The 21,550-nt window shown below is 40.4% G+C and overlaps 2 long non-coding RNA genes across 2 annotated transcripts; both read right to left on the minus strand.

The window, feature by feature from the left end:
• Window positions 1-1,776: 1,776 nt before the first annotated feature.
• Window positions 1,777-20,577, minus strand: LOC116974148. The gene is made up of 3 exons (XR_004412293.1): window positions 20,462-20,577; window positions 3,049-3,185; window positions 1,777-2,094 (listed from the first exon to the last, which is right to left on the minus strand). It is a non-coding gene; the product is annotated as an uncharacterized LOC116974148 (long non-coding RNA).
• LOC116974149 lies at window positions 12,764-19,727 on the minus strand. Its single transcript, XR_004412294.1, has 3 exons — window positions 19,715-19,727; window positions 12,992-12,995; window positions 12,764-12,796 (listed from the first exon to the last, which is right to left on the minus strand). It is a non-coding gene; the product is annotated as an uncharacterized LOC116974149 (long non-coding RNA).
• Window positions 20,578-21,550: the final 973 nt, after the last annotated feature.

A 21,550-nucleotide genomic window follows, 5' to 3' on the forward strand; every position in this document is an offset into this window, starting at 1 on the left:
GGAAACAATGCTTAGAAATCAACATGGGTTATTTTCCAGAAATAGTAAGAGAGATGTACAATGTCACATATTCTTGCGAATCAAAGAGTACATTACCAAAATTAATTGCACCCGGTAGAGGTTATAAGAAATCACGACCACCTTGTATACATTTTATTGAGCAAGATTTAATTGACCGTTTGCAGCTCAACTTAAAGCATAAACAGATTTCCTATTTGTGGAGGCTTGAAACCTTGCATAAAAGGTCATTCGAAATGATGACTTCTAATGGACAATGGATTCTGCCATCCAACAAGATTAAGAAAGTAGTACCTGTAGCTCTAAAAACACATTTCATTTCTAATGATACTAGATCACTTTTAGAGCAGCACATGACACAGAGAAAGCTTCAACATAACTGGAGTGTGCCACTGCATATACAGAGATCCCAACAGGCATTCATTCCACCTGCTCCAAAACTGATTGTTTCTCAGCTGAAGCCACAGCCTGATTTTGATATAAATGTTATTCCAATTGAACCCACATTTTTATCTGCTGAAAACAAGAACAAATTGGAGCTGACTGTAAAGAGAAGGATAATAAATCATCATTTTGGTCTCCCTAAGTTTGTTCATTTGTCAATGGAGAGCTTTATTCCTCGTGCTCCATCTCCAAGCCCTGTCAGGCCACAATTAGGAATAGCAGAAAATGAGTCATTAATCAATGATATATGTAAAACTGTTTGTTTGCCAAGCAAGCATCTACAACTCAAGGGGGGGAAATTGACTGTGCCACAATGTGAACAAAGTAGCAAATTTGAGAAGACAAGTAAAAACAGAATCTTGCCAAGCTTTGATTTCCTTAAATCGGAACATAAAGATAAATTAGCTATGTGTTTAATTAAACAATGTCTCAATATAAAACTGAATTATTTACCATCAATTGTACAAGAACACTGCAAAAATACATATGCTTCAGAACCAGAAAAAACCTCATTCAAACTTCTCAGGCCTGGTGAAGGTTTTAAGAAAACAAGGTCAGCATATATCCCATTTTTTGAATGTGATGCTATTACTCGCTTGGAAATGAACATGAAGAATAAACATATTTCCCACCTTTGGGGATTTCAGACTTTACATGAGAAGTCAATGGAAATAATGATCCCAAAAGGTCCACCTGACTTCCCAGCAATCAAAGCATATAAAGCCCAAATAGAGGCTGCATCAATGGGAACTCTTTTCATTAGCAGAGATGTCAGATGTCAATTAGAATGGCAGCTAACTCAAAAGAAACTTCAACACAATTGGGGCTTCCCACTTCATTATCAGAAATCAATGGAAACATTCATTCCAGCTGCTCCAAAGCTGGTTTCATCACAGTTAAACTCACAAGTTGATTTCATGGTGGTTAATACTCCTTGTAAATTGCCATTTGTTGATTGTGAAATTAGTAAAAAAATTGAGTTAAATATAAAGAAAAAGATCATCAATCAAACATGGGGACTTCCAACCCTTATTCAATCATCGTTAGAAACCTTTATGCCTTGTGTACCACCAGTGAATAAAAAGCCTTCAGAAGCTGTGCCAAGGAAGAAGTTAAAGACTGATAACATTAAAATCAAAGAGCCTTGTAAATCTGAAAATCTACAGAAAACAATTGTGCAACAAAAACGAAATAAGTTGACCTCAGCACATCATGAAAGAAAGAGAAAGAAATCAAAGACAAAAAATTCAGGAGGGAAATTTATTTTTGCTCAACTCAAACAAGAAGATAAACATAAACCAGATGTCTGTGTGACAAAACAAAGTCTAGAAATTCACATGAACGCTTTGCCAAAATGTGTGACAAAGTTTTATAAAAGCACATATCCTCCATTATCAAAGAGATCATTACCACGCCTTATTATGCCTGGAAGTGGATTTAAAAAGCCAGTACCATCACATATATCTTTCATTAAACAAGATATTGTTGATCAACAGGAACTTAATTTAAAACACAAACAAATGAACCATCTCTGGGGACTTGCAACTCCTTATGTTGAATCTTTGGCAATGGTGATTCCTGCAGGACCACCTGTACCTCCATCAGTCAAAGCAAGTGGAGCTCAAATAGAACCTGTAGGGAGAGAAATGAATTTTTCTGCTGATGTTCGAAAAGATCTTGAAATGCATGTTACACTGAAAAAACTTCAGCACAATGGTGGCTTGCCATTACTTATTCAAAAATCTGAATATATATTTATTCCACCTGCTCCCAAGCTAATGTTGTCAGAGTTAAAATCCCAGCCTGATTTTGAGTTTACCATTTCTGTACCTGAACTGACATTCCTAAATGAAGAACATAAAAGAATATTGGAGTTCAATATAAAGAAAAGGATTGTAAATCATAAATGGGGCCTTCCTAAGGTTGTTCAATCATCTTTGTGTAATTTTATGGCTCCAGCTCCATCAATGAAGGATCTCATTCCACAACAGAAAATAATTGAAAAGAAGGACTCCTTAGGTGGCAGCTCTTGCATTGAGAAAAAAAGCAGCAAAATGTTTCCTCAAGATAGACATTTGTTACTTCAGAATGCAAGTAGCAACAACAAAACATATAAAACTGGCTTTTCAGGTCTCAAACTAAAGCATAAAAATAAGTTAAATGTATGTTTAACCAAGCAAAGCCTAGAAGTTAAAATGGACTATTTACCCGATGTGGTAAAAGAGTTCCACAAAAATACCTATGGTGTACCATTAAAAAAACCTCTTCCAAGATTAATTGCATGCAATGAAGGATTCAGGAAACCAAGACCCGTGTGCATACCTCTCATTGAACAGGATGTTGTGGATTGTATAGAATTGAACTTAAAACACAAACAAATTAACCATCTTTGGGCACTTGACACAAAGTATGAAATGTCAATCAAAATGATCATTCCTAGAGGACCTAATGTACACCCAGATATTAGAACAAAAGGAGTTCAAAGAGAACTTGTCGGTGTGGAAACAGTTTTCATTGAAGTGGAAACAAGGGACATGTTAGAATGGCATGTAACACAGAAAAAACTTGAGAACAACTTGGATTTACCATTACACATTCAGAAATCAATTCCTTCTGCTCCAAAACCAGTTTCTAGTCAGTCAAAACAGCATTGCTTTAATGCTGTGGCAGTTGCATCCGAGGAGCCAGCTTTCATAAATTCTGAACATAGAAAATGCTTGGAACTGAACATAAAGAAAAAGATCATAAATCAGAAATGGGGGCTCCCAAATCGTATTCAGTTATCCCTGAAAGAATTTATGCCTTCACCTCAGCCTTTGCAAAATTATGCTCTAAAATCTAAAACCATGAAACGATGTGAAGAATTTAATTCCAAAATGATCATGAGAGCTAAGAAAGAAACGTTACATTCTAAAAACGCAAACATTAGGAAGATAAGTGCATCTCCACATTCTGTCAAACTCAAGAAAGAAAATAAGTGGAAGCTCAATACCTGCTTGTTGATGCAAATTCTCAATAGTAAAATGCATTGCTTACCAGAGATTATACAGGAATCTTTAAACAATTCTTATCCTGCAGTATTGAAAAATACATTAACAAAACCAGTTATGGTAAATGAAGGATTTAAAAAACAAAGACCATGGCACTTACCTTTTGTTGAGCAAGATGCCATCGATCATTTGGAACAGAAATTAAAGCACAAACAGATTATCCATCTTTGGAAACTTGAAACTCAACATGATAAATCTATGGAAGTCATGATTCCTAAAGGACCACCCCTGCCTCCAGCAATCAAAGCAAGTGGGGTTAAAATAGAACTGGAGGGTACAGAAGCATCTTTCATTGCCCGTGATAGAGACAGACTGGAGTGGCATATCACACAGAAAAAACTACAACAAAATTGGGGCTTACCACCGCATATTCAAATGTCAGCAGAATGTTTTATTCCGTCGGCCCCAAAACTGATTCCACCTCACCTAAATCTAAAACCTAGCTTTGGAGTAATGGTTGCTATAAATGAACTGCCATTTATGAGTAAAAAACATAGGAAATTATTGGAATTTAATGTAAAGAAGAAGATAATAAATAATAAATTGGGCATCCCAACACTTATTCAGTCATCATTAAGAGACTTCATGGGTCTAAATTGTTTGAGGAATGATCCGGAGCATCAGTCAGGTATACAAATAGCCAGAAAACCAGGGTCCTGCGGCATAAATATAGAAAATAAAGTTGAAATCCCTTCACAGAAGACCGAAACGAGAACATGTTTACAGCATAAAAAGGATAGCCAAAACACAAAACCATATAAAACAAAAGTAGCAGATATTTTTGGCAACTTTCAACGAGAAAGTATTGATAAAATAGATGTGTGCATAAGAAAATCACATCTAGAAAATAAGTTGCATGGTTTGCCAGAAATGGTAAAGCAGATGTATAAGGAAAATTATCCTTCCGTATCAAAGAAAGTATTAAAGAAGATTATTGCACCTGGGGAAGGATGCAAAAAAATACGTTGCTTGTATATAGCTTTTATTGAACAAGATGCGATTGATCGCTTAGAACTGAATCTAAAACATAGACTGATTCTCTCTCTTTGGGGGCTTGCTACACCATGTGAAAAATCAATAGAAATGATGATTCCTGAAGGTCCTCCTGTGTTTCCAGCAGTCAAATCTGCTGGAGTTAAAATAGACCCTAAGGGAATGGAAATACTTTACATTGCTAGCAAAGTGAGGGAAACCCTTGAAAGTCATGTTATGCAGAATAAACTTCAAAGAACCTGGGGCTTGCCAATATATGTTCAAAGGTCAGAAGAAGCATTTATACCAATTGCTCCAAAACTAATATCATCGCAGCTAAAACCTCAGCCTGCATGTTCAGTGGTTATTGTTCCAAGCAAACTGTCATTTCTTCATGATGATCATAAGAAATTATTGGAGAAGAATGTAAAGAAAAAGATCATAAATAGCAAGTTTGGTCTTCCCACACTCATTCAATCATCTTTGAATATGTTTACAGCTGCTTCCTCAGATTTATACAATCTCACCAATATGGACAAGGAAAGACAAATGATTCCTCAGCATACATTTCCAATCATCAAATGTGGAGAATTATCTTCATCACAAGAGAAAAATTATGATAGAAGCAAGAAATCTAAAAAAATAGATGATCTTTCACGTATTCGCCTCTGCCCAGAGACGAAACATATCTTGGAGAACTGTGTACTAAAGTTATGTCTGGAAAATAAAAGTGGTTACTTTCCGGAAATGGTAAGCAAGTTCTACGAAAGCACTTATTCTTCACAACCAAACAAGCCTTTGCCAAAGCTTATTGCACCTGGCAGAGGATTTAAAATATCAAGACCATATTACTTACCTTTTATTGGGCAAGATACTGTTGATCAAGTGGAGTTGAATTTAAGGCATAAAAACATTATCCATCTCTGGAAAGTTCCAAATTTATATGACAAATCCAAAGAAAGAATGATTTCTAAAGGACCGCCTGTTCCTCCAGCAGTCAAAGGAAGTGGAGCTGTATTCTACTCCGAGCATTTGGAAATAGGTTTAATTGAAGATGAGGTGAAGGACAAACTAGAATGGCACATTACACAGAAAAAACTTCAGCATCACTTTAGATTGCCATTACCAATTCAAAAATCACAAGAAGCATTTATTCCATATGCTCCAAAGCTAATTCTGTCACAGCTAAAAGTACCTCTTTGTTTTACTTCAGTTCCTTTTTCATCTGAACTGTCGTTCCTAAGTTCTGAACATAGAAAAAATCTTGAGTTAATGACAAAGAAGAAAATTATAAATGCTAAATGGGGACTGCCCAAAGCTGTTCAGAACTCTCTCAATAATTTTATGCCTCCACTTTCTCTGCAGTCTGAAATGATGGAGAGAAATGAGGAATCTTTCTGTAATTCTCGTTCAAAAAAGGGAAAAGTCGATATTCCTAAGAATACAAATGAAAAGCTATCATCAAAACAAAATCAAAAATGCAACAGCATGGGAGAGGGGGGGTTTTCTGCTAAACTCCATCCAGAATGTAAGGCTAAGCTGGAAACATGTTTAATAAAGCAATGTCTTGACATAAAAAGCTGTTTTTTGCCTGAGATAGTGTACAAGATGTATGAAGCAACTTTCACTCCAATTTCAAAAAGGCTATTTCCAAAACCAATCGCACCTGGTAAAGGATTGAAAAAACCAAGATCATTGTACATATCTTCTATTGAACACGATGTTGTTGACTGCTTGGAGTTGAACTTAAAGCATAAACACCTTACTCATCTGTGTGGAATTACAACACTTTTTCAAGAATCAGTAGCATTGATGATTCCTAAAGGACCACCGGTTCCTGCAGCAATCAAGGCAAGTGGAGCTCAAATAGAACACATAGGTATGGACACAACATTCATTTACTGTGAAATTAAAGATAGACTGGAATGGCACATTGTGCAGAAGAAACTTCAGCACAACTGGGACGATCCATCTCTTATTCAAATATCACAAGAAACATTTATACCACCAGCACCAAAATTAATTGCATCTCAGCTAAAACCACAGGTGGATTTTTCATTGGTCATCTTCCGAGCAGAAACAGTCTTCCTTCCTGCTGCACACCGGAAAGTTCTGGAACTGAATATGAAGAAACGCATTATAAATTGCAAATTGGGTCTTCCAAAGTCAGTCCAGTTATCTGTGAGATGTTTTATACCTGCTGCCCCGCAAATGAAGGATTTCATACCACAGTGTCAAAAACAACCTGCTCCAGTTACAACGATGTCTACTTCTACACTCACTGTTCTCTGTATGAAAAATGAAAGACTGCTGTCACCAAAATTACAAATAAACATAAAATCAAAAGAGAATCACGGGGTCTCTTTTGATAACTTTAAGGTTAAATATGAAGATGTTATAGGTCCCTGCTTAATAAAGCAAAACTTAGAAATAAAAATGGGCCATCTACCCGATTTGGTAAGGGACTCCTACAGTGCAACTGATGTTCAGGCATCAGAGAAAACTTTAACAAAGGCTATTTTACCAAGCCATGAATTTAAAAAATACAGATCATCAAAAATGCCTTTTATTGTACAGAACACAATTGATTGTTTAGAATTGAATTTAAAGCACAAGCAGATTATTCATCAATGGGGATATCTAAGCCTGCATGAAGAATCAATGGAAATGATGATTCCTAAAGGACCACCGTTACCTCCAATAATCAAAGCTAGTGGAGGCCGAATAGAACCTCTAGGTACGGAAATAATCTTCATTTCATGTAAAACAAGGGAAACGCTGGAATGTCAAATAAGCCAGAAAAAACTTCAATACAATTGGGGCTTACCAATACATATTCAGAGCTCATTAAATGCATTCATTCCACATGCTCCAAAACTGATTTTATCACAGCTCAATGCCATACCCGACTTTAGAACAGTTGTTGTTACATCTGAAGCTGCATTTCTTAGTGATGAGTGTGAGAAAATACTGGATCGGAATGTAAAGAAAAAGATCATAAATTGCAAATTGGGTCTTCCCAAAGTTATTTACTCATCATTAATTCAATTTATGGGCATTCCAGGTGAGAAAGACTTAATTCTACCATCTAAAGGTAGTAACAAATCCAAAATAATACATAGTTATAATATGGGTCAGAGTGAGGGTACAAACTTGTGCCTCAAAGGAGGAAAATTGCCTCCACAATGTGAGGACGTTGAGATGACTATGCATCAAGCAAAAGAAACATCTTTCAATTCACACCTCAGGCCAGAGTGTCAATATAATCTGAATATAATCATAACAAAGCAGAGTCTGGAAACTAAAATGGATTGTATTCCTAAACGAGTAAAAGATAGTCACAAAATTGCCTATCCCCCGGTGTCAAAGAAACCATTAGCAAAGTTGATTGTATCCAGCACAGGATTAAAAAAGACAAGGCCACAGTATATTCCTTTTGTTGAGCAATTTGCTGTTGATCAGATAGAGATGAACTTGAAACACCGAGAACTTTTATGTGTCTGTGGACATGAAACATTATATGAAAAGTCAATGGTAATGATGATTTCCAAAGGACCACCACTGCCTCCATTGATTAAGGCGGGCAGAACTGGAATAAAGCCTGTAGAAGGAGTAGCATCCACTTTTGCTGAAGAAGTTACCAACGTTTTAAATTGGCATATTTTGCAAAAAAAAATGGAACATATTTGTGGAGCCTCATCACATTTTCAGAAGTCAGCTGAGGCATTTATTCCTCCTGCTCCAGAGCTGACATTAACCAAGCTTAATCCTCAGCCCAATTTTGAAATAGAAATTGCAGCAGTTGAGTTAACATTTGTAAATAATGAACATAAGAAGTTATTAGAAATTAATACAAAGAAGAGGATTGAAAATCATAGATGGGGACTTCCTAAGGTTATCGAGTCATCCTTAAAGGAATTCATGGCACCAGCTCCTTTAATGAAGGATAAGACAATGCAGTTTAATATTAAGGACAAATGCAGATCAAGATTCATTGACATATCAAAGAATTATAAAATGTTTTCTGCTCAGCGCACCTCTCATTTTAGCAAAGGACAGAAGAATACTTTAGATTGTGAATACTTTAAGGAAATTGTTGGAGTGAAAACAAGAGAAATTACTGTTTTTTCAAATTTTTTACCAGAAAGCAAAAATAAGCTAAACATGTGCTTAATGAAACAAAACGTATCTAATAAATTAGATTGTGTACCTGAGCTTGTAAAAGAACTATACCAACAGTCTTACAGTTTTTCTTTGAAGAAACCATTAGCAAAACTCATAACAGCTGGCAAAGGATTTAAAAGACCAAGATTATCGCATATTCTGTTTGCTGAACAGGATATTATTAATGGCTTAGATATGAATTTAAAGCATAAACGGCTTAACAATCTTTGGGGTACAACAACTATATTTGACATATCAATAAAAAAGATGATCCCTGAACCACCATCTATGTTTCCAGCAATAAAAGCAATAGATGCTAAAGTAGAGCATGTTGGTATGGAATTAACCTTCCAGTCTGCTGAAACCACTAAAATGTTCGAATGTCATATTAAAACAAAACAATCTCAGCAGAATTTGTGCATACCATTGCATCTCCAAAGGTCAATTGACACACTCATCCTACTTTCTCCAAAACAAGTACCATCCCAATTTACTCAGCATCTTAATTTGGATACTGCCCTTTCTGTAAATGATCTAAGATTTATAAATGAGGAACATAAAGAAGGCTTGGAAAGAAATACCGGTAATGAAAACATAAATTACAGCCGGGGTGTTCTGAGTATTATCCAAGCATCTTGTAATAGTTTTATACCTGCTGCACCAACAATAAAAAAGGATCTGCAACTCTTAAGGACTGACAAGAGAAGCACAATAGAATTGGAACAATCTGAATTGAGCAAAATTGATATCATTGCACCTGCTGATCATAGCTCAATGACAAGCACAAATTGCAGAGATTTTGATAAAAGCACCAATGTTAATTGTATGGAAGAATCTTTTACCTGTCCAGAACCGGAATCTAGTGATAAAGATGAGGTGTATGTGGCAAAGCAATCTTCAGAAATGAACACAGTGGATGAATGTATCTGCTCAGCCTCAAGTAAGCATTTTCTGAATTTGAATACTCCGCATACAAGTTTCAAAAAGCAAAACTTAAAAGGCAAATGCGATAGTCATCTTGTAGATTATTCCATTGATTCACCTAATTACAAGCCAAAATCTGTGAAAACTGTTGTTTCTTCAACTTGGATATCTAATCAGAAGTTGGTTGATTTGACATATGATCCAATGGCAATTGGAGGATTCTGTTTAAGTCAACCAATACAAGGGGAAAGCGTGGCTTCGTGCCCCTTGACTATGCAAGAGGATTTGAACTTTTATAAACAAAATACAGATTCTGTTTTATTGCCACTTCCTGGTCCTTATGTGGATTGTGAAGAAATGTTATTAAAAATCGCAAGTGACATTGAGAATGATGAGTCCTGTTCAAAACAATTGACTGAGGAGGCAACAATTCATATTCAGCAAGATGAAGAACATGCTTATGTTAAAATAACTGCAGGTGTCGTTATTAATCAGAATGAAGAAAAAAACATGCAAGTTGATTTATCAGGAAGGATCTGTTCACAGCCGCCACCCACAGCATTTTGTGATTCCGTGGGGGGAAAAATGATAATTGCATCTCAGATTCATGATGATGGTAATTACTTAAATGTTTCTGATGAAGAATGCAGTGCGTGTTATGAAACCCTTAATAAATCATACCATACATCCAAAAACCCAGTTGTGAAGAAAAAATGCAGGAAAGCGTATCAAAATTGCAGTTCAAAACAAACCCAACCAGATAAGATTTTGGCAAATTCAAAGACTAAGTTTTCCAGGCAAGGTTGTCAGAGATCAAGAAAATTTAAACACAATGAAGAAGGGAGAAATTCTGAGTTAGGAAGCCAAAGCTTTTGTTTTGCTGGGACAACTAAAGAAATGCAAAACACAATTAAGATGACGTACAGTTCAGACACAGATCAGAAAGGAACATCATTAACACAAGAGACTTCTCAGAATCATAAAGATGATAAGCAGTCTTCACAAAGTTCCACACTCCGTAGTCCAGAACGTCAACAAGTATTGTCAATCAAGCATCCTCTGTTTGCAGTAAATGAAAACTTCGAAGGTATTGCAAATTTCTTTTTCAGATAATAGTTTTGTAAACTGAATAATTGCCATCAAAATATTTTACGATTAATTTCTATTCTAATAACATATTTTAAGGTTAATGATGATAAGCAATTTTTGTCTAATTTGTCCACAAATTAAACAAAACTTAATTTTTCCATATGGTTATGCTATTTTTGATATGTGTATGCATGAAGATAGACACAAAATGCTGGAGTAACTCAGCGGGATAAGGCAGCATCTCTGGATAGAAGGAATGAGTGACGTTTTGGGTTTGAAGAACGGGTTTTGACCCGAAACATCATCCAGAGATGCTGCCGTTCCAGCATTAAACCTGCAGCTGCAGTTCCTTCCTACATTATATATTATGCATGACCTGTTTCACTTTATAAGCTTAAACCATCTTAGATGCACAAAATCATTGAAAGGAAATATTAAGTTCTAAAAAACAAATACAAAATGTTATTATAAACCATTATCAACTAGTCCCAAATTTGCACGACTGATGATGTTTGACTGAGATTTTGAATATCCTTACCTATTAAAGAATCTTCAACTGACCAAAGTATAGTCAGTTGCATCAGAGGGCTGGTGGATATAGTCCCAAGTATTATATTTCAAGGGTGATAAATCCATTAAGATGAGGATCACCATAAGTGGATGTAATAGAAGTTTCAGTGTATAGGAAAGAACTGCAGATGCTGGTTTAAATCGAAGGTAGACACAAAATGCTGGAGTAACTCAGCGGGACAGGCAGCATCTCTGGATTATGTTTCGGGTTGGACCCTTCTTCAGTCTTACTCCAGCATTTTGTGTCTACCTGTGAAAAATATACATCTTCTAGATGCGCTGGGACGCATCCTCAGTGATGTGACCTGGGGTCATTGGGTGTTTCTGGTCTCACAACATCAGACACCCTCGCCCAGGCGACCCAGCCGGGGTTGATCAAGCCCTGACTTGCGTCCCAGCAGCAACCGCCCATGGATCAGCCATCTTAATAACTACTCTGCAGGGGTTGGGAGACTCTAGTGCATGGAGGGACTGGGCTCTGTGGGGTGAGTCCCGGCCGGGCTCCTCCTGCGTCTCACCAGGTTCAAGGACTGTGCGCTGCACCTCGTTCTCCTTCTCCGAGCATTTCATTCTCGCTTGATGGATTTTTAGGCCACGGTGGTTCATTAGGCCTTTCCGTGGCTTTGTTGGGTGTCTTTCTCACGAAAGACACAGACTGGGGTGCTATCTCAGCCTGTGCCGTGTGCCATCTTTCCATGCCGTCAACTGTCTCTCCAGTAGTCACCAAACTATTCTTGGTTGTCACCTATTAGAAGTTCCAGGTTAGTAAAGGTAGCAAATGGCTGGGAGGGAAATTTGTTCAGCTCAGGAATAGAAATAATGCCACTAGAAAACTATCTTTGTAATTCCGAATTTACAAAGTCCAGATAAAAGTACCAAGGAGAATGTGCTACTCTTCAGTTAACGGCAGCACTCCCAAAAGAGGGTGAGGACATTATGTATCCAAGAGCTATTCAAGATTTGTGTACATTATTAGTATAGGCCATTTAAGAACATATGAAATTGTGTTCTCAGCCCCTTTTACAACTTGTACACCCACGACTGTGCAGCCAAGTACAAATCCAATTCAATTTACAAATTCACAGATGACACCACCGTTTTGGGCCGGATTTCAAATAATGATAAGACGGAGTACAAGAAGATGATTGAGAACCTCGTGACCAGGTGTAGAGACACCAACCATTCTCCAAAAGGTCGACACAAAAAGCTGGAGTAACTCAGCGTGACGCAGCATCTCTGGAGAGAAGGAATGGGTGACGTTTCGGGTCGAGACTCTGCTTCAGACTTCTCTCCAGAGATGCTGCCTGGCCCGCTGAGTTACTCCAGCTATTTGTGTCTATCTTCCGTTTAAACCAGTATCTGCAGTTCCTTCCTAATTATTCTCTCAATGTCAGCAAGACAAAGGTGATATTGATTGACTTCAGGAAGCGAAGCAGTACACATATCCCGGTTTGCATTGAAGGTGCCAAAGTAGAGATGGGTGAAAACTTCAAGTATCACCAGCAACTTGTCCTGTACCACCATATAAAAGCAATGCCAAGAAAGCACAACAACGCATCTACTTCCTTAAATTGCTAAGGAGGTTTGGCATGTCCCCTACAACCTCTCACCAACTTCCACAGATGTGCCGTGAAAAGCATTTTATCGAGGTGTATCGCAGCATGGTTTGGGAACAGCTCCATCCAAGACCACAAGAAATTGCAGAGAATTGTGGACGCAGCCCAGACCATCACAGAAACCAATTTCCTTTCCAATTACACCTCACTCTGCCCCACAAGGCCAAGGACGAGTCGCAGTCGGGCCTCTCCCTTCTCTTTCCTATCAGGCAAGAGGTACAGGTGTGAAATGCACACATTCAGATTCAGATTTTTTCCCAGTTATCAGGCAATTGAACCATCCTACCAACAACTGGAGACTATCTACTATCTATCTCATATGGAGACCCTCGGACTATCTTTGATCAGACTATACTGGACTTTATCTTGCACAAAACATTATTCACGTTATTCCCTTTATCATGTAACTGTACTCTGTGGAAGGCTCGATTGTAAGCATGTATTGTCTTTCCGCTGACTGGTTAGCACAAAACAAAAACTTTGCACTGTATCTCGGTACACGTGACAATAACTAAACTCTTCTACAGTAGGGCCTGAACGACAAATGTGCCAACCTTGGCAGCTGTCGCCTTGGTTAGGCTTAGAAAAGGTTTGATCAATGTGGATTAAGCCTTCCACTGCGCGGACCAGGGTGCTTCACTTGGAGAAACGCTCAATTCTTGAGGGATTCAGCACAGTAAGGACCTGTATGGGGTTAGTTGCAAGAGGACGGATCTCGCTATCTAGATCTGGCTCAATGACCTCAAAGGTATCTTGAGGAAAGGCATTGCGGGTACGTGGTCTCTTGAGAAACGCTGGACCTAACAGCCAGATGGTTGTGCGGAGAAGAGCTGCTGGGACAGACCGTGATCCGTAGTCGGCTAGGTTGTCATCCGTGGGAACAAACCTCCACTGATGAGGTGACGAAAACTCATGGGTACATTGGACACGGCTGTGGACATATGTGTGAAACCGCCTCAACCAGTTACAGATGTACCCCAGCACCACTTTGCTGTCCGTGTGGTAAGTGATGTTGTCAAATGTCAAGTCCATCTCCTTCACAATCATCTCTGCGATTTCAACAGCCAGGACCGCTGCACACAATTCCAGTCTTGGAATAGTGAGCTCTGGCTGGGTTGCCAGCTTTGCTTTCCCAAAGATGAAGCCCACCTCCATTTTTCCATCTTTGGTGGAGACCCTCAGATAGGCAACTGCGGCAATGGCCTTGACTGATGCGTCTGAGAACACACAAATCTCCTTTTGTAACATGCTCAAATTTGAGAATGTGGTGTAGGGGTGTTGAATCTGTAGCTTCTGTAGTTCCTGGAGCGAGTCCCTCCACTTGATCCACTCTGCCTCCATGTCTTGGGGGAGAGGAGAATCCCAATCATTAGCCTGCTTGGAGAATTCCCTGAGTAACAACCTGCCTTGTATGGTGACTGGAGCAAGGAAACCTAATGGGTCATAAAGACTTAACCTAGTTGATAACAGTCCTCTGCGAGTATAGGGCTTCTCCGCAGAGCACTGGAATGTTAATGTATTTGCAGTGATATTCCAGGACACACCAAGACTGCGTTGGAGAGGGAGGTCATCTGCGAACAGGTTCAGATCTTTGATGCCTTACCCTCGATCTTCAGGAGGAAATGCCTCAATGACTGCAGTTCTGTTCGATACGACCTTATGCAGCCTGAGGTTGGATACTGCGAGCATCTCCTGATTGAGGACACTGATGACTTTTGCTTCCTTAGGGAATGACTACACCCCATCGTCTACATAGAAGTCATGTTCGATGAACTTGCGAGCGTCATTGCCATAGGTTGGCAATGTTTCTTCCTCCTTGGCATCTCTTCGGAGACCGTATGTGGCGACAGCCGGTGAGGGGCTGTTGCCGAAAACATGCACGCGCATCCTGTAGTCGATGATGTCACTATCTGGATTGTTGTTACGATACCACAGGAAGCGTAGAAAATCTTGATGGTATTCTCTCACGATGAAACAGTGGAACATGTGCTGAATGTCAGCGATGACTTCACTGGTTCCTTCCAGAATCTCATGAGGGCTCCTAGTAAGCTGTTGTTGAGATCAGGCGTTTTGAGCAGCATTCAATAAATTTGATCTTGCTTTCTGGGATGGTAGACTCCAAATGAGGGAAGCTCCCAACACTGTTGATCAACTCTGAGTGGTGGGGCTACCTCTGTATGCTGACTGCTGAGCATTTTGTCCATGAACTCCAAGTAGTGTGTCTTCATCTGTGGTCGTTTGTCCAAGGTCCGACGGAGAGAGGTAAATCTGTTGTTAGCGTACTCTCGATTATTGGGCAAACGCTACCTGGGTGACTGAAACGGCAGAAGTGCGACCCAGCTATTTGAGTTATCTTGGTAACACTGGTCATCCATAACCTAGAGAAACCTCAGGTCATCAAATTATGGTGCTAGGTCCTTATCACTAGCAGTTCGACGGAAGACTGACTGCCCCAGGTTCTGTCCACATGTGGTCTCCTGTAGACCGGCCATGGACATCAACTCTGGTTCATCCTCACAAAGAGGTGAGTAGGTGAACTTCTCCTTCACCGTAACCTGACTTGTGCATGGTGTGAGGTAAATAGGTCGACCGTTTCCTAGAATGCAGGTCTTGTAGGTGTCCACTTGGGTAGGTCTATGTGCTCCACCAAGACATACATCACCAACAACTACCCATCCCAGATCCAGCTTCTGGGCGAATGGGGCATTGTTGGGACCGTTATATAATTAATTAATTAATTCGAAAATCTGCTTCTTCACTTTATGCACCTGCAGAATATCTCTTCCCAATAGGAGCAGTATTTCGGCCTTTGGATCCAGTGGAGGAATCTCATTTGCATGCGTCTGAGATGGCTGTGGTGACGCGCAGCATTGGGAGTGGGGATCTTGGCACGGTCGTCGGGCACTTGATTGCATTCCAGGATCGGAGGAAGAGGGAGCAATGTCTTCTCATCCACAGACTCCACCATGTAGCCACAGGCTCTTCTACCTGCAGTCTGCTCGAGTCCGGCACATGTCCGCAGTGAATATGGCTTAAGATTTCCTTTGATCTCAAAGATATTGAAAAACTCATGTTGCAAGAGAGCGGTTGCTCTGTTCATCTAAGATGGCGTACATCCTGCGTGCCTCTTGGCGACGTCCTTCTGGATAGACTGAGATGAGACATATCTTAGCAGATGCTCTCGCGCTGACCCCATCACCGCACACCTCTGTGCATTTGGAGGTGACCTCCTGGTTTACTGCTACCTCTTCCTTCCCGCCATGCTTAGATGCGGGGGGAGATGGCTTGAACTTCCAAGGGGCTGGGCCTGGATGTAGAGCAGAGAGGTGTCTGTCACAGTCGCACTCAGTACTTTTCACTTCTGCTTTACAGTTCTTGGCGAAATGACTTGTGGAGGAGCAGCAGCAGAAACAAATGGAATGTTCCTTAAGGAAGTGTTTGCGGTCTTCCAGGCTCTTTTCTCTGAAAGCTCTGCACTTCTTTAATGGGTGAATCTTAGCATGAATGGGACACAGCATGGCTGGGTGTAGGGATTTCTGTATCTTAGGAGTTGGAGATGCTTGTGTCCTGTGGATGGAGATGAGAGTTTTACCATGTCTCTCTATTTTTTCTCTTTTGACAATTGGTGGATGAGAGAAGCAGCGATTGAAGCTGGGGTCCGTTCTTTTTTTTTTTGTACTCCAAGCGGATAAAGTCAGCAAACACTCTAAATGGGGGAAAACAGGTTGTGCTGGAGTTTATACCTAGATCCAAAAGTGGTCCACTTTTCCTGGATGTTATAAGGAAGCTTCTCAACAATCGGTGCAACTCCCCTGGAGGTATCAAGGTAAGACAAACCAGGTAGATACCCATCCAACTTTGCCGCTTCGATTTCTGACAGAAGTTCCCCGAGCTCACGTAGCTTGTATGGCTCTATGATGGTGATCCTGGGAAAGTTCACAAGCTTGGTAAAGAGGGCATGCTCAATAGGCTCAGGTGAACCATAAGTTTATTCGAGCCTCTGCCAGACCATCTTCAAACCTGCTGATGAACGTCTGATGTTGAGAGCCTTAATTCTTGTTGCCTGCTCCGAGGATTCTCCAAGCCATTTTATCAAAAGATCTAGCTCTTCTCCAGGTGAAAGGCCCAGGCCTGCTATGGCGCGTTGGAAGTTGGACTCCCAAGCCCAGTAATTCTAAGGCTTGTCATTAAAGGCCATCAATCCCGTTGTAACAAGCTGGCTGCGGGTGAGGTATTTGGCGAGGTCTATGGTGGTGGGATTGATATTGTTGTTGGCTCGTGGAGAGTCGATAAAGCCACTGGCAGAAAGGTTGAAGTTGGCTTTCTATCCTCCAATTTAGGCACCATGTTTCCTTGGACATTGCTGGGATTGTGATGCCTATGAAATGAACTGGCCAGATTAAACTTGGTCTGATGGACGGGCGGCAATGAACCAAATAGTATGCTTTCACTCTCGATATCATGATTGGTGACATGTTAGCTGGACTTTATGCTGGCCTGCTCTATGATGTAGTCCAGAATACGCTCGTGTTGGTTTTGAGGGTGAACAGGGCTTGGTGATCTATTACGTGACCCTTGTTCTGCTAATAAACGCGCTTCGATGGTGTCGGCCTCTGTAATGGCTGCTTTTATCTCTTTATCTTGCTGCAAGGCCTCTAAGGTCGCCTGAAGCCGAGCAGCCTCGAATTTCATCTCTATCTCTCTCTGAGCGAATGCGGCTCTGGTTTCGGCTGTATTAGCCCGAGCTCTAATGGCGGCAACGCTGGAACTGGAACTGGCTGAAGTGCGGTAAGAATGGACGCTGACAGACTTGCCTTCATTCTGTGAAGCGTTGTCTTGGTTGCCTGTTGCCATGGCGTTGAGGTGTTGATGGGCAATGTGACGATGTGAGCCACCTTGTAGCACAGCTTGTTGTGTTGCTATCTTTTCACTATACTGGACTCGCTGAATGTCCCTATCCAGCTATCCGGCAAGCTAAACAATTGATCCAATAGAGACCAGTAGAGATGAGCTATCCTTTGATGCTTTACTGTATTCAACTGTGAAACTATACTGGACTCGCTGAATGTCCCTATCCAGCTATCTAGCAAGTTAAACAATTAATCCAATAAAGACCCGTAGACACGAGATGTCGTTGATGCTTTACTATATTCAACTGTGAAACTGTAACATACAAGCAGAAAAGGAAACAGCATATTTAGTTACGTTATACACTTGGTATAGGCACATAAACTATGATGCCACCACTAAATACACCTCTGTGCATTTGGAGGTGATTTCCTAGTTTACCGCTACCTCTTCCTCCCCGCCATGCTCAGATGCGGGGGGGGGGGGAGATGGCTTGGACTTCCAAGGGGCTGGGCCTGGATGTTGAGCAGAGAGGTGTCTGTCACAGTCGCACTCAGTACATTTCACTTCTGCTTCACAGATCTTGGCGAAATGACTTGTGGAGGACCAGCAGCGGAAACAAATGGAATGTTCCTTAAGGAAGTGTTTGCGGTCTTCCAGGCTCTTTTCTCTGAAGGCTCTGCACTTCTTTAATGGATGAATCTTAGCATGAATGGGACACAGCTTGGATGGGTCACTGGATTTCTGTGTCTCAGGAGTTGTTGGAGATGCTTGTGTCCTGTGAACGGAGACGTGAGTTTTACCATGTCTCTCTATTTTTTCTCTTTTGACAATTGGTGGATGAGAGAAGCGGCGATTGAAGCTGGGGTCCGTTCTTTTTTTTTTTGTACTCCAAGCGGATAAAGTCGGCAAACACTCTAAATGGGGGGAAAACAGATGTTGTGCTGGAGTTTATACCTAGATCCAAAAGTGGTCCACTTTTCCTGGATGTTATAAGGAAGCTTCTCAACAATCGGTGCAACTCCCCTGGAGGTATCAAGGTAAGACAAACCAGGTAGATACCCATCCAACTTTGCCGCTTCGATTTCTGACAGAAGTTCCCCGAGCTCACGTAGCTTGTATGGCTCTATGATGGTGATCCTGGGAAAGTTCTCAAGCTTGGTAAAGAGGGCATGCTCAATAGACTCAGGTGAACCATAAGTTTATTCGAGCCTCTGCCAGACCATCTTCAAACCTGCTGATGGATTCCTCATGTTGACAGCCTTAATTCTTGTTGCCTGCACCGAGGATTCTTTTCCAAGCCATTTTTTCAAAAGATCTAGCTCTTCTCCAGGTGAAAGGCCCAGGCCTGCTATGGCGCGTTGGAAGGAGGATCTCCAAGCCCAGTAATTCTCAGGCTTGTCATTAAAGGTGTCAATCCCATTGTAACAAGCTGGCTGCGGGCGAGGTATCTGGCGAGGTCCATGGTGGTGGGATTGATATTGTTGGTGGCTCGAGGAGAGTTGATAAAGCCGCTGTGCAGAAAGGTTGAAGTTGGTTTTCTATCCTCCAATTTAGGATCCACGTTTCCTTGCACATTACTGGGATTGTGATGCCTATGAAATGAACTGGCCAGATTAGACTTGGTCTGATGCACGGGCGGCTATGAACCAAATAGTGTGCTACCACTCTCGATATCATAATCGGTGACATGTTGGCTTGACTTTATGCTGGCTTGCTCTTTGACGTAGTCCAGAGTACGCTCGTGCTGGTTTTGAGGGTGAACAGGGCTTGGTGATCTATTACGTGACCCTTGTTCTGCTAATAAACCTGCTTCTATGGTGTCAGCCTCTGTAATGGCTGCTTTCATCTCATTTTCTTGCTGCAAGGCCTCTAAGGTCACCTGCATCCGCGCAGCCTCGACCTTCATATCTATCTCTCTCTGAGCGAATGCTGCTCTGGCTTTGGCTGCGTTTGCTTTAGCCCGCGCTTTAAGGGTGGCCATGCTGGAACTGGAACTGGCTGCAGAGCGGTAAGAACGAACGCTGAGAGACTTGGCTTCATTCTGTGAAGCGTTGTCTTGGTTGCTTGTTGCCATGGCATTGAGGTGTGGACGGACAATGTGATGATGTGAGCCACCCTGTAGTACAGCTTGTTGTGGTGCTGTCTTTTCACTATACTGGACTCGCTGAATGTCCCTATCCAGCTATCTAGCAAGTTAAACAATTAATCCAATAAAGACCCATAGACACGAGATGTCGTTGATGCTTTACTGTATTCAACTGTGAAACTGTAACATACAAGCAGAAAAGGAAACAGCATATTTAGTTACGTTATACACTTGGTATAGGCACATAAACTATGATGCCACCACTAAATACAATGCTGTTATGTGAGAAACCAACCAGGGTACATGAAACATTCTTAACTTTGTTAATAATAGCAATCCTGCTCAATAACGTTTATAACTATTGGCAGAGGTGAATTGTGCAGCGATTCTTGCAGCCTACCCAGTGCTAGACCGAAGATAATTCAGAGGAGTAAAACACACAGTGGGGCATCCATCTTGTTCAAACTGGAAGAGGAAACTTTATTGACACACATGCGCACACATCAATTACAGTACCTCTCATTGGCTGTCATCATTGTCAGTTATTCACTACCTGCATCAAGTTTGTCTGAGTAACAATACAACATTAAGATTAACTTCTTTACAATTGAGAGCATATTTTTCATATATGTCAACAATAACATATAAAGATGCTGTTAACAAACATGATTACTCACAGACATTGCATCTAACAAATTCGATGGGGTAGGATGGCGATAGATTACACACTGGAATTACACTATCTACACCATGCGGTACTTTCTCTGAGCTGGACTTCCTAGTTTATGATAACTTCCTGTATAACAGGAAAGGTAACTCAAAGCTGTAGGAATCGGAATATCCACCAGGTGGCATTAATACGTGTAAACAGAATGTGGCCCAGCACAGAAACTAACATATAAGCAGAAAAGAAACAACATAGGGTTTAGCATTTAGTATAGGAACATAAACAAGATTGCCACCGCCAAACACAGCGCTGGTATCCGAGAACCAACCAGGGTACATGATATATTCTTAAACTTTGTTAATAATCACAATCCTGCTCAATAGCATTCATATAAAGATGATGTCAATAAACATAATTACTTACAGACATTGTGTCTAACAAACTCTGTGAGGAAGAATGGCAATGGATTAAACACACTGTGAATTACACTGTCTAAACACCATGAGGTACCCTTTCTGAGCTAGACTTCCTTGTTTATGACAACTTCCCATCTAATAGGAAATGAAACTTAATGCTGCTGTACCAGAACTTCCAGCAAGTGGCATTAATGCATTTAAACAAAATACAGTCCAGAACAAAAGTAATCCTGTCTCTAAGAATCTGCTTCCATTGTTTCAACAGAGGCAATTAACAACTTTAAAGGTGCAAGATGGGCTTCAATCAGCACCTGTACTATGAGCTGTTCATAAAATTGAGTTTGTATGTTTGCCCGAAAACAAGCATTTGCTAAATGCAGTTTATTTAGCATTAACTATAATCATAATGGGTAGAAGCAGAGACATTCTTTGTGTCAAATCAAATGGGCAGCTAAGTTGTGCATCATGACCCCACTTCATTTTGGTTCCTATCCAATTAAGCCATCCTATATGTTTTAAATTTAGATTATTTACTTAATGGTGCATCTTAATTTTCTTTTCAAATCCTTTACATTAATTAGATACAGAATGAAATATAACTAGTGTGCCCTATTGTGAGATACACATACATTTTGGGCTTTATTTGAACAATTTAACAGAATAAAATTAATGTTAGCAGTCTA

This window comes from Amblyraja radiata, chromosome 6, assembly GCF_010909765.2.
Source record: "Amblyraja radiata isolate CabotCenter1 chromosome 6, sAmbRad1.1.pri, whole genome shotgun sequence".
Lineage (NCBI taxonomy): Eukaryota > Metazoa > Chordata > Chondrichthyes > Rajiformes > Rajidae > Amblyraja > Amblyraja radiata.